The sequence below is a fragment of the Mus pahari genome, chromosome 15 (genome assembly GCF_900095145.1).
Source record: "Mus pahari chromosome 15, PAHARI_EIJ_v1.1, whole genome shotgun sequence".
Taxonomy (NCBI): Eukaryota; Metazoa; Chordata; class Mammalia; order Rodentia; family Muridae; genus Mus; species Mus pahari.
In genome coordinates, this window is record NC_034604.1 from 68,331,614 (window position 1) to 68,345,706 (window position 14,093).

At 41.0% G+C, this 14,093-nt stretch overlaps 1 protein-coding gene across 2 annotated transcripts in view; it reads left to right on the forward strand.

Moving 5' to 3' along the window:
* Dym (dymeclin) overlaps positions 1-14,093 on the forward strand; it is a 265,401-nt gene that overhangs the window by 126,970 nt on the left and 124,338 nt on the right. The window lies entirely within an intron of this gene.

Genomic DNA, 14,093 nt, shown 5'->3' on the forward strand with positions numbered 1-14,093 from the left:
ATTTCTGTGTAGATTATTGGCCTTTCTGCCTGGTTTTGTTGTTTAGTCTTATATCTGCTCTGTGGAATATTATCTGTTGTGGGTAGAATATGGATTCTTCTGGAGAAAATCTTCTTTATTAATTATAAGACATCTATTTCAGACTGCCAAACAAAGTATAGTGAGTGTTTGAATTAAATATTTAGTGCCTCATTGACTGTTTCCTGTGACTTCCATTAAGACCCTGAGAAATAATTCTTCTTTAATAAGCCTCCTGTCTGTTTGGATGTGCAGATGCTATGAATGAGCCATGGCAGCATTCATAGCCAGGGTGTGGCCAAGCTTTCCCTCATTCTTATGTCAGCGTAGTTCCCGTGGAAGGAAGCTGGGAAAGTTGTGTAGTTACAGTACATAGCTCCATTTTGAGACTCGTGAGAATGATCTGGGGATGGAAGGAAGTATGGAATGTGAGAAGTACACAGACATTAGATGGCTGGGTACCAAAGGTTTTTTAAAGGCAAAAGTCTGAACTTATGCTCTGTATCCCGAGTTTCTTCTTTCCCGGATACAGTAGTGTATTCAGCTAGCAGAAGATGGCTCTGCCATAGACAACCGTTCTTTCTAATTCCTTTTTAATATTTAGTTACTTTTAATCACATGTACAGGTGTCCCAAAGGCCAAAGACCCCTTGGAGCTAGAATTAGCAGTTTGCTAGAAGCCACCTGATGTGGGTGCTGGGAGCCCAACTCTGGTCCTCTGGAAGGCCAGCTCCATCCCTGTTTCTAAATCTCAAGGATGCTTAGAATTTATCTTATTTATGAGAAAACATTTCCCTCCTCAGTGTATAACTGACCAGTAGAGAAAATCATGACCTAATATTTGCTACCACAATCAAAATAAGGACAAATTCTGTCTCGAAGCAGCCCCTGCACTACTTTTTATTAGGCCTTTCTGCCAACTCATACCGCTTTCTGCCTGTGGCCTCCCTCTGCCAGTGTACTGGAAATGGAGTCTGAGAAATCCGTGCTAGCCCTGTCCCTGTTGTGTCTCATTCCTTTTTATTACTGAGCAGTTCTGTTATGGTCGTGCTGTTTATGCATTCACCCACTGAAGGACATTTGGGTTGTTTCCATGTGTGAGCAATTGTGTATGAAGTTGCCATAAATATTTACATAGAGATTTCTGTGGGAACCTAAGTTTCCATCTCTCTTGAGTAAATACTAGGAGTGGTGTGTGTCAGTTGAGTGGCAATTGCTATAACTTCATATGAAACCACTTGATGCATTTGCAAAGTGGCTGTAGCATTTGGATTCCTGTCTGCATCCTTGAGCATTCCAGGTTCTCCACAGACTCACAGGCACTTAGTCTTGTCTTCCCATGAACGCCATTTTAGAGGTCTGGGTGCTATCTTGTGACTTGATTCAGCAGTGACCGATGCTGTTGAGCATCTTCTAAGGTACCCTTTTTGCTGAAGGTCAGCTCCAGTTCTCACCCCACACAGCCACTTCTCTGGGCCTTCTCTGTTAGATTTGCAGAAATTCTTTATTTATTTCACTTTCAAGTCATTTTGCTATGTATCTTACAAATATATGTAACATGTTTCTACTAGTATCTTTTAAACAATTACAACTAGCATACCATTTCATTTTCCTCCTGATACTTAACTCCTCATGGCCTACAGTTTTCGCCTGACCTCTTGATACAGCTCATACCGTCCTAGATTCACCATCCTTTTGACAGAAAATAAAGATACAAGTTGTCTTGTGGTTTGTACTTAGGATGTTTATATTTTGAATCTTCACCTAGCCCCGTGCTACTGAGTAACTATTGGTTAACTGTTCTCATGGACCATAAGGAAGTGAGGGTGAGAGGGAAGAGTCGGAAAGCTGCTAACTTCATCACAGCAGGAGCTGGAGACTCCAGTCTCCTCTGCTGACCTAGATCTCCCTAGGACTCGCTCTACTCCTCTGGGATGGGTCCCCAGAAGACGCATGGCCTTGCGTTCCTGTCTGCATTTAGTCCCCTCTCTTCTCAGGATCTTGCCCATTCTCTAGAACTACACTTACACCTTTCATATGTAAAGGGTATGTTGACTATTATAATGCACCTCAGTTTTAAATTTGTGAGAAATACTGTGATATTTATGCCAGAAAGTCCAAAATAAGGCATAGAATGGGACTGGTCCCAGCTAGCAGTTAGCTCATGTTGGCCAACCATGAGATTCCCTGTCCATTGTCCACTCTCTGGGAGAAAATAGAAAGCTTCAGTTTGTGTGCCTGGGTGGCTAACGTGATTGAACCCTTTGTATTTCTGCAGAGTGGAGAGACCATGTGTTTGGTCTTGTGTTTTGTTTTTAAAAGGCAGTTAAGACCTCAGCGAGAACTCACGGCTTGAGGGTTCCCATTGTCACTGATTGATGGTCCTTTGCTTCGTGCTGAGGAAGGACATAATTTTATGTTTATGGTTATGACTCCAAATCATATCCCACCCTTGCTGTGGTTGTCAGAATAATATAAAGGTAATTGTGATGCCTGAAACTCCCATAAACAAGCTAACTCGGAGATGACTGAGTGTGGAGTGCTGGTTTTGCCAGTTTTTTCCTGTAAATCAATGAACAACATGCCTCCATCCTGTAAATCAGTGAACAGCATGCTTTCCTGGCCAAGCCTTGGGCCAAGAACTAGGGCAACAAAAATTAGAACTGAAATCTGTCCTCAGAGCTTTTGCTTGAGTGTGTCAGAAATGTCGTGAGCAGCACAGCACTCAAGGGAAGAGCACAGACATGTGCCTGAGGGGCTGGGCTCCCACACAGGGCAAGGTGGGGCTGGCCACTCCAGGGAAACATGGGCCAAAACCCAGGGGCTGGGGTTCTAACTTCCCTGTTTCCAGACACAGGGAGCTGAGCCTAATCTTAGGAATTCAAAAACCAAGCCCACTGTAACATACTGGGACGTCACGGCCGCGGCAGCTGGGTCCTCGCAGCCGTTAGGGAGTTGATCTGGGGAGAACCAGGCAGGCTTCTGTCTCTGTCTGTCTGTCTCTGTCTCTGTCTCTGTCTGTCTGTCTGTCTGTCTGTCTGTCTCTCTCTCTCTCTCTCTCTCTCTCTCACACACACACACACACACACACACAATGAGCGTTGTTTTCATGATGACCTTGTTCAATGTGGGCAGGCATGTGGCACAGCATCTATCTGGGTAACAGGGTCAGGGATGTAGATACTTGGGTGTACATCCATGACCACAGTTTTAAAATGGCTCTGAGAAAGTCCTCCATTGACAAGTTGTTAATGTGATTTCTCTCCAGGAGTACTTACTCTGATGTTTTAATGAACCTAGTAGAATTTCAACTCCTAATTAGATAGTGCTTTATTTTGAATATATTTTGCAGCCTTCCAGAAGGGTGTGACACAAACACCTGATGCGTCTCAGCAGAGCTGGTTGATTTCATGGCTCCCAGTTATCGCATGTCAATGAGCTAATACTTGTGGCATGTATGAATGTATGTGGTGAAGAATCAAAACTTATTTTTTTGAAATTATTTTTACAATAGCTATATATCCTTTTGCCAAGAGAGAGTTTGTAAAATACATTGACTTTAAAAGTGAGCAAGCCTTCTGATAATCATAAAATGTATTGCATCGCTGTTCTGTATCCCTTCTTTGTAAACGCAGTCTTTCCATTATGTTCATAGAGTTCCTGCCCCAGATATTCAGTGTGGTCTTAGAACACAGTCCGTGCTAATGTCCCTCAGTGACTAGAGTTTATAAAAGACGGATCTGATTCCTTCAGATGACTTGTAAAGGTAGAAGCTCTTAGATGTCAGCCAGATCTGTTCTCTGGATAGCTACTTCATTAAAGAGCGTGTGCGGGGTCTCATTTCCCTTCCACCCCAGCTCTACACAGTAAAGTTTGGCTTTTATGGGAGTCAGCACCTCCTTTGATACACGGAGGATCACAGTGACATTGTAAACAAGCTAATCAAGAAATATGCTTAAGTCAGTTTCTTTCTGGAATGTTCCCTTCATCTGAATCAAGTGTTGGAAGGGAGTGTGCAGTGAGTGTCTGCTTTGGTGCAGCTTTAGACTCAAGTAGAAGACCACAAGGCGAGCAAACAGGAACATGCTATCAGCACATTGAAGTACAACTTCAAAACATACAGCAAACTGCGTTGCTGGAACTCAGCCAGCTTCACATGCTGCAAGGCCATATTGGCAGTTACAGAACAAACATCTGGAATGGAGAGTTGTGGCATTTCTTTTAAAATGGTTTCTTTTTCCAAAGTCAAAAGTTTTGGGGTTTTTTTGGGTTTTGGTTTTATTTTATTTATTTATTTATTTATTTATTTATTTATTTATTTATTTTTGCTTATACACCATATAGAAAGAAATGCTAGTCACACATGCAAATACAGATTGGAGTATCTTTAAAACAACAGACAATGGTGTATTTAATAATGTTCCTCCTGCTTAGTCAATATTTTTAGGCACCTGGCATATGACACTTACTGACTATACATTTTTTTAAAATTTATTTTCAGATATCTGATCTGCTTTGGTAGTATGAGAAAAAAATCAATATACACAACTATTCTCTCTCTCTCTCTCTCTCTCTCTCTCTGTGTGTGTGTGTGTGTGTGTGTGTGTGTGTGTGTGTGTGTGTGTGTAGTTTTGTAAATGAAACTAATCAGATCTTAGACTACAAGTTTAAATTCTCACATTCTTAGAAACAAATTTAAGATGTAACATGGCTAATTCTGCATCTACACCCAGGTCTGTGTCTGATGTAACAAGTTCTCACATCAGTAAGCTAGTAACTTGACAAAAATTACTGTCTAAATTTTTCTATTTTTTTAGTTTCTACAAATGTTGGTTTAAGCTTTTTATTACTGTGTTTACTTCTGAAATAAGTGGCTTAAAATAGGATAAAAGTACTTAATGGAAACTTTTTAATTAGCACGGAATTTTATTAAATATATCTATAATAGTCAAGTTTTAGCTAACAACTTGATACTATAAAGTTAGGGCTGTCTTGTTTTGAATTTCTTTAGCAATTGAGGAGAAAGTTTACAGAAAAGGTATTAATATTGCCGACAGCTCTGGGGATGCTCTTTCTGCTGGCAGGGGGGATGTGGTTACCTCATCCCTTGAGCTGACTCCTGATTGGTAGATAAGTACATGGCCTGTTCTTGGGCTAGTCCTCCATACTGAACAGTCTCAGAATGGCTCATGCTAGCAGGAGTTCAACTCCAGGAAAAATGGCCTGCGCTGCCAAGGAGTTACGTGATTCAAGGTGTTCTTCCACTGTGGACACTTGACATTCATCCCAGATTTTCTGGGTTTTATTTGCTTGGATATGAGAATTTTGAACTGTGTAAAATAGTATAAAATTGTGTATTTGGGCTATTTTGTAAATTTTTTGGTTTGTGGAAATCTCTTGTGAAAACCTAATGTATATTTAATTCATATACATGAACAAATCAGAGAGGTTAAACATGTCTCAGCGAGTGACATTCAAGTTGTATTTTAATGAACGCTACTTTCATTATTAGCAAGAGGACAGTTAGTCATAGGGACGTCCATGTGGTAGGTTTCCCTACTTTCTGTGATGATTGATAAACTCTCCTTAGAGCTACCATCCTCATCCTCATCCTCATCCTCCCTCTTCCTTCTTCTCCCCTCCCTCTCTCCCCTTCCCTCCCCCTCTTCTTCCTTTCTCATCCCCTCATCCCCAAATCTTTATGAGAAAGGTGTCATAGTTTAGCTAGCAGGTTTTAGAGGGTAAAGGCCCCAGTCAGACAGTCTCACTGGGTCAGCCTCTGGGGAGGACTTAGCAGCAGCACCCTGGCTGTGAGCAAGCGTGACGTTAGAGCACTCCCTTGCTAGGTCCCTGCTCACTCTTCTCGTGTGAAAACATTTGGAGTCTCTTGGAAGATGTCCTCCTAAATGAGCTACATACCTCCCACCAGACCCCTTTTAAAACTCTCTATCCTCATTCTGGGAACAAGCCTTTAGCACATGAGACTTGTGGCAGACACACAGGACCCATATCCAGACTGTACCATCCATAGAGAGAGCTTAGACCTGTCCTTGGAGAAGATGTGCTTTACTGTATTAAAGTAGATAGTAGGGTTTTGTTTAAGGATTTTATTTTTTAATTTTGTGTTTTATGTGTCTTGGTGTGGAAGTATTCAAATGGGTGCAGGTGGCTGCCAAGGACAGAGCTGTCTATGTTTCTGAAGCTAGAGTTAAAAGCAGTCATGCACTACCAGATATAGGTGCTGGGGACGGAACTTCGGGCCTTTGCAGGAGCAGCCCATACTCCTAACTCCTAAGCCATCCCTCCAGACCCTGTTTGTTAGTTAGTTAGTTAGTTTGTTTGTTTGTTTAAATGGTCTGGTTTTATTCCTCATCTTCCTTACCGTCTTTGGCCACTCAAAATTCTGTAGTGGCTCACCCTCCTGTCTCTAAATTTAATGTGATTGGGCTGGGGTATGGTTTACTCTCAGTGTTTATGACTGGGTTTTAATCCCCAGTATTGCCATAAATAAATCCTAAAAGTAGATTTTTTAATTTTTTTTAATTTATTTTTATGTGTCTGAGTGTTTGGGCCATTTACTATGTATATGTATGGTGCCTGTGGAGGTCAGAAGATGGTGTCAGAGCCCCTGGAACTGGAGTCACAGATGATTCTGAGCCACCATGTAAATCCAGGGAATCAAGGCCTTGTCCTCTGAAAGAGCATCAATGTGCTCTAAAGGAGTGAACCATCCTTCCAGCCCCTAAACAAATACATTTGACATAATCTTATGGTGATAGCAAACGTTAGTTTTCTCATCACCATGTCTTAGTGTGAGTTGCTGTAACAAAATACCGTGGAGTGGGTATCTTACAAACAGCAAAATGTGCTTCTCATACTTTTGTATTCTAGAAAGTGTAGGGCCAAGGGGAGAGTGGATTCATTGTCTTGTGAGGAACTACTTCCTGGATTTTAGTTGGTGGGTTTTTGGTTTTTTTTTTTTTTTTTTTGGTTTTTTTCTCTCTATGCCCTTACATACAAAGAAACCAGTCCTCGAGACTCTCACAAGGACATTAGTCTTGGTCACGACGCTGTACTCTGATGACCTCATCTAATTCCAGTACCTTCCACAGACACAGCCTCTTACCACTGTTTCTGTGGCACCTAGAGTTTCAGTGCACACTCTTCAAGGGAACCTAAGGCAATCAGAACAGCCCCCATCTTAGTTGTGGTTGCTACTGCTTTGAGGAGACACCATAACAAAAGCAAGTTCAGGGAGAAAGGGCTTATCTGGTTCAGTACAAATAAACAACAGCAAAGTCCATCATTGAAAGAGGCCAGGCCAGGAACTCAAAAAGAGCAGGAACCTGGAAGCAGGAGCTGATGCTGGGGCCATGGAGGGTGCTGCTTACTGGCTTGCTTCTCATGGCTTGTTCAGCCCAGGGATGGTCCCATTCACAATGGACTGGGACTTCCCCATCAATCACTTATTAAGAAAATGCCCTCTCCAGGTTTGCCTATTACCAGATCTTGGGAAGACATTTTCTCAGTTGAGATTCCCTCATCTCAGATGACTAGAGCTTGTTTCAAGATGATATAAAATAGCCAGCACATACCCCAACCCATCTTTTTTCCCCACTTTCTAGAGTGACCATAGCCACTCCCACCTTCAGAACACTTACTCAGGAACATGCATTTCTAGGCAGCCATTTCTTCTGGGCTCTACGGCATGTGTGATGAGTCAGACACTGGATAATGTCTTGAGTCTTCTCAGGTTCACTTCAAATTTCAAAATGGAAACCTTACTCTTTCCTGGTCTTTCTTGACCAGGTTTTCTCATTCCTGTCTCAGTAAAATAAATGGCAGTATCTTTCATGTAATCCAGAAACCCAGGACTCTGTTCTTTTCCTGTCTGTGTCCAGTTCATTACCAAGCCTTGACAATAAGCATGCCTCAAAGCCATCTATTGTCTGCCATCCCTGGTCTCCGCCTCCTCCTTCCCCTATTGACTTTCCTGGGTCTGCTGGGAATTCTCCCCCTGCAGTCCATAAGCAGACCAATCACTGCAAAGGTAGATGTACTTTTGATGAGATGTACTCCATGCTGAGATTCCCCCCCCCCAGGTGAGCTCCCACCGTGTTCCCTTCCCTGTGGTCTCTGTGTTGTCCCCTCTGTTGGACTCCTCCTCCTCCTAAGCTCTATGTGTCCTTTACAGTTTGTCTAAATCTTTACTTTTACAGGAAAAAATGTTTTGCTACCTATCTGATCAGATGAAGTTTCTTGTTTGTAACACTTGAACATACCCGTATCAATTTTATTATTAGTCTAACCCTGGCAAACAGTTCCTTCGTGTATCTGATAGCAAATGCATGTCCACTTTATACTGGGTTATCCAAAATGTCTTCATTTTGGTTAGTCTGGAACAGGACCCTCATATGGTCCTCACACAACATTTTTATTTGTGTCTTAGATATTATGAGATAGATGAACTACAAATGTTCACTGTCCAGCTCTTTTAAAAGGAGGTCACTGCTTTGTCATCTAGAGCAGTGTCCCTTCCTTTCCTGTTGCTTGCTTTCTTCCTTCTCCCTGTCCTTGCTTCTTTTCCTTCTTTTCCTCTGCTTTTGAAACAGGGTCTCTCACAGGGCCTCCTTGATTAAACAACACTGGCTGGCCAGTTGTCACTGGCTCCTCTGTGCTGCTCTAGCCCTGAGATGAAAGCCCGAGCCACCATGAGACCAGTCTCTTCTTGCAGAAGAACTTTGCTAACTCAGCTGTTTCTGGAGCCTCTTTTTGCTTGCCTTAACTCAATCTCTTAACTAGTTAACAGACTGACCATCTTATGGATTCTGGATTTGTGCTCTTGCTTCCTCCATCCCTTTTGTTCCTTCTCGTTAATCTCTCTCATGAACTGAAAATTCAGATGAGACAGATAGTCTCCTCCAGAAGACAGATAATCAAATTCATTTTTTTGCAGATAAGGTAGCAAGTATTCCTGTTTTGTCATACTTGAAATACATATTGATCACATTGGACAGGTGAGACTCATCAGTGTACACAGGATGATGGTGTAACACTTGAGTTTAGATTTTACCTTCATTCTTTCCTGTAACTGTGTCATCTACTTAGTGACCTTTGAACTACTGCTTTCTGGCCGTCAGGTGAGTTCCTCAGTTATAATATTGAGCACTTAATTTCTAAGGTAGAATCCTCCAACAACACTGCTTAGTTGGTTAGCTAGGATTGCTGCTTAATTTTTTCTTTTAATATTCAATATTTAATTTTCAGAAAAAGATACTGATTCCTTTCTTACCTCTAAAAGAAACCAATATATTTTCATTTGGGATTTCTCATGTTTGTTTCATCTTATTATGAATCCTAAGATTTTTATGTGTAGTATATATATTTCAGTTACTCGATAAGTAATCAATCATATTTTCATATTCATCTTTACTTACTGGAAGACAACTGTGTTGCCTCTTGTGGCGATTTGGCAGAAGCCCAGTCTCCTGTAGTAGTTTCTTCCTTACATTACATTAGCATTACATTGTTTTTACATTAGTAGGGTGTCTCAGGCACATGTATGTTTTATGGCTAGAAACAGTCTTTCGTTGAATGGTTTGTTTTTTGGTTTTGTGGAAGTAATAGTAAATAGTGATATTAAGAGAAACCATGGCATGCTTAGATATTATGTTTAGAAGCTATAATAGAATAGAAACCTATCTATTATTTATTTTCGTTTCTTCCCTAGTTGCGTTGGCAAGGACTTCTAATCCTCTGCTGAGCAGAAATGCTGAAATTGGGCATCCTTCCTTTTGCTAGACTTGGGTTTTCCTCTGAGTGCATTGTTAGCAGAGGGCTGGCTCCCTTTACTGTGTTGGACTCTCTCCATTTCCTCGAAACGCCTTACCTGCAAGAGTTTCATCTTAAGGGAATATTTTTGATACCTTTTCCACGTGTAATTAGGCAACTGAACTGTATGCATGTGTCCCTCCATTCTTTGATATAGTGCAGCATGTTTATTGATTTGCATATGTCATGCCATCCTTGCATTCCAGAGATTTTATCATGATGATTATCACTTTAGGATACTGTTAAATTTCACTGGGAGTGTTTTATTGGGAATTTTTGCAGCTGTTCATCAAGAGCATTGGCATGTAATTTTCTTTTCTCATATGTCTGTCAAAATATTTTATATGTGTTAGTGGATGTGTTAAATCTTCTCGGAGGAAGGGGGAGAGAAAAGATAATACAGGAAAGGAAGCAGAGGGGAAGAAACAGAGGGAACTGAGGGGGGAAAGGAGACAAAATGGCCTGAGTGTTCTAAGTCGAACCTGCCTTGGTAACGTCGTTTTCCTGTAATGTTCTTTAAACATGTGAGTAAGTAAAAAATAACTGCAAAAAAATGTCACTCTGAAAACATGTTGCAATTTTATTGTCAAAGCACAGTAAAATACATTACTAGGAGGCTTCACTGTGGAGTTCTCTTCAAACCTTCCTTTTTTGCCTGTTTTTTTGGCATGGTTTGCACACTTGAATGTTGTTTTAGGACAGAACATTTTAGAAGTGCAGGATATCAAGTAACATGTCAGAACTGTGCATTGCATAATCTGGGCCATGTTGGTGTTAGAAGGCATGCGGAGAGTTCTTGTTTTGAGAGGGGTTTCATGAGCAGCAAGGCCTGATTTTTTTTTTTTTTTTTTTTTTTTTTTTTTATGGGCTGACTCCAGACCACATTCACTTATTTCCCACACTGTAGTCTTCTGGTTTCCAACACTTATATAGAGGTCAGAATGACATGTCATGGCTCTAGGTATAAACTCCGTAATCTGGAACGCCTGACACTTGGTGTATGAGAGATACTAGTTCTCTTTTTTTAATTAAAAAATACATTCATTTGATGTCTTAGTGTTTATTTTTTTTTTAATATTTTATCTTGAAATTGGACTCATAAAGCATTGCAAGAATTGTACAAATAATTTCCATTCACATTTCCCCAGCTTTTACACACATTAACATTTAACCAGTTTTTCATCATTGTGTGTATCTCTTATTTTGAACTGTTTAATAAAACAAAAAGCCCACCCACAAAACCTGGAATCCATTCTGTGTTGGCTGGCAGCTACAGAGCATGGAGCCTGCCCTGCAGTGAGGTTGGTACACCCCGTGGCAGGCATTGGAGAAGCCGAGGCCCCTTTCCCAGCAGGCGTCAGTTGTCAATAGCTTCTTAGTGAGGGGCAGGCTTTGTTCCCACTTCCTGTTTTCCATGCTGGGGTTGTATCTGGGTTGAACCTGTACATGTCTTTTGCATGCTGTATATGTTTCTTAAAAGTAACAGCATTCTCAAAATAAGAAATTCAACACTGCCAGACATGGTAGCCCACATGTTAATCCCAGTCCTTGGGAGGCAGAGGCAGGCAGATCTCAGTGAGTTTAGGGAAGCCTGGTCTGCATAATTAGTTCTGGAATAGCCAGGGCTATGTGGAGAGACTCGGTCTCAAAAAGCAGAAGGAAGGAGGGAAGGAAAGAAGAAGGAGGGACGGAGGGATGGAGGAAGGGACAGAGGGAGGGAAGAGGAAATTTAACACAAATTTCAAAAATATATATTGTTCTGTATGAATGTTCTAATATTTAATTTTTTCATTTTCCCATAGATTCTTTCCCAAAACAAGGCCACAAACTCCACCCCCCCCCCAAAAAAAAAAACATGTTTTTTTGAGAGGCTCTAGAGAGATGACTCAGTGGTTCAGAGCATTTACTCATCTTGTAGAAAACCTGGGTTTGAGTTCCAGTGACCACTGGTAGCTCACAACCATCTGTAACTCTCAGGGAATCTAATACCATCTTCTGACTTGCGGGAGCCCCAGGCACATACATGGGTACACACACATACATGCAGGCACAACACTCATACAATGTACGTCATACACACACATATACATACATACATATTCATACAATGTAAGTAAGTAAGTAAAAGTAAGTAAATAAATCTAAATAAAAAAAAATTCTCAGGCTGGAGAGATGGCTCAGTGGTTAAGAGTACTGACTGTTCTTCCAGAGGTCCTGAGTTCCAGCAACCACATGGTGGCTCACACCCATCTGTAATGAGCTCCAATGCCCTCTTCTGGTGTGCCTGAAGATAGTGACAGTGTATTCATATAAATAAAATAAGTAAATCTTTTAAAAAGTATATTTAAAAATTTCTCTGTGCCCCCAAAGTATGGGACCCAGAACTCTAGATTCACATGCTAGAGTTACCGGGCCTCTGTTTTGTTCTTTAATCAGAAACAGCCCCTTGGTGTTTGTCTCTTATTGCTCTCAAAATTAAAGGACACTGAAGCATTTAGAATTGTGTCTTTCCTCAGGAGCAGACTTGCTATACTGTGGTACTGTGGATACTCATGACGTTAGCTTGTCTTGGTCTTGGTGATAATGTCGGCTTCCAACACTTCCTTAAAATGATAGCAAGTTATATTTGATGAGCAATTTAAAATATTTTCTTGAGTTTTAATTCTTGAGTCTTGGAGTTCTTAATAAGATCCTATACTACTTCAGGCAACTTCTAGACTGTCTTATCTTAGATGTGTTAGCATCTTATGCCAGTTTTGATGGAGTTTTCCTGTTATCTAGCATGTCCTGTCCTCTGACAGTGTAGTAACAGGACTCTGTATTTTGCCCCCACTCTCTTCACAGCCAGCACAGTCACACATGTAGAAAACTGATACACAGCACAGTTACACACATGTGGAAGACTGGTACATAATACTTCATACATAGTATTTGGCTGCCTGGTGGGTAGTGGGTTAGTTGTTAATGGATGAGTGGTTTGTTGTTTAAATTTGTTGTTTTTAAACCTTTCCATTTATTAGTTTTATTTGGAGTTTGATATATTTTTAAAGAAACCTGTTACCCACTTGGTAACTTTATATACTTTTGGGTGTAGTTCTTTAAGATGGTTTTCATAGCCTTAATTATCATTTTCTTTGCATTGTCAGATCTGTTTTGTCTATGTGCATGTCTGTGTGGCATGTGCAAAGTCCAGAAGAGGGTGTCAAATGCCTTGGAACTGGAATAACAGACAGTTGTGAGCTGTCACTGGGTGCTAGGAATTGAACAAGGAGCTTCCTGAAGAACAATCAGGCTCTTAACCGCTGAGCCATCTCTCCAGCCCCTAAACTTGCTGTGTTTTAGTGACCTACAATGTGCCACCAGTAAAATTGTTCTGACAGTAATAGCTTTTATCATTCCTCTTCTTTTGTTTTTATTATATTACTCCAAAAGATTAGAGAACTTTAAAGGATTTCTTTTTTCTTTTCTTTCTTTGGGATGGTGATGGTGGTCTGTATTGTTTATGAACAAGGATTATAGAGACTAAATACCCAGTGTTGTGAGCCAGCCTAGACCACACTTGTGGCCACACTAGACCTGGCATTCTGAGAGTCTTGAGTCCCAGTCCCTTGTCCCCTTTGTCTTTCATCTTGTAATGTTGTTCTCAGAATTGCACTTGTGTCACTGTGAAGAGGAGCTGTCTCCTGTTTCCTTACTCTACAAGGTCGATTTTATTTGGCTCACTAACAACACTGTAATATGTTGAGACTTTGCTCTTTACTTTTGTTTTAAAGAGAAATTTTAGGATTACAGTAAAATTGAACAGAATCTGTAGAGGATTCCCACACACCTCCTGTCCTTTTCAGTCCTCTCTGCTGTCTACGTGCTGTTCCAGAGTGGAGCACTTGATCACCACATGAACCTGTGCTGACACGCACCAAAGCCTGCGTAGGGTTAAGGCTCTTTGAATTTGGGCAGATGTGTAATGAACAGTATTCAGGATGAAGTCTTGCTGCTTTGCTGTTTCAACATTGCCTTCCCTCTAGCCCCTCACAACTGTGATCTGATTGTAGACTGTAGTTGCCCTTCCTAGAAGTTCATCTACCTGAAACCATAGCATATGCTTACGAACTAGCTTTTTCCTAGTAATGTATTCTTGGGTTCTCCTGTGACTTCCCAGTAGCCATTTCTGTCTAGCACCGAGTTGCCTGTGGAAAGATACCTTATGACTAAAAGTGCTATAAGTGTTCATGTGTTCAGTGCCCT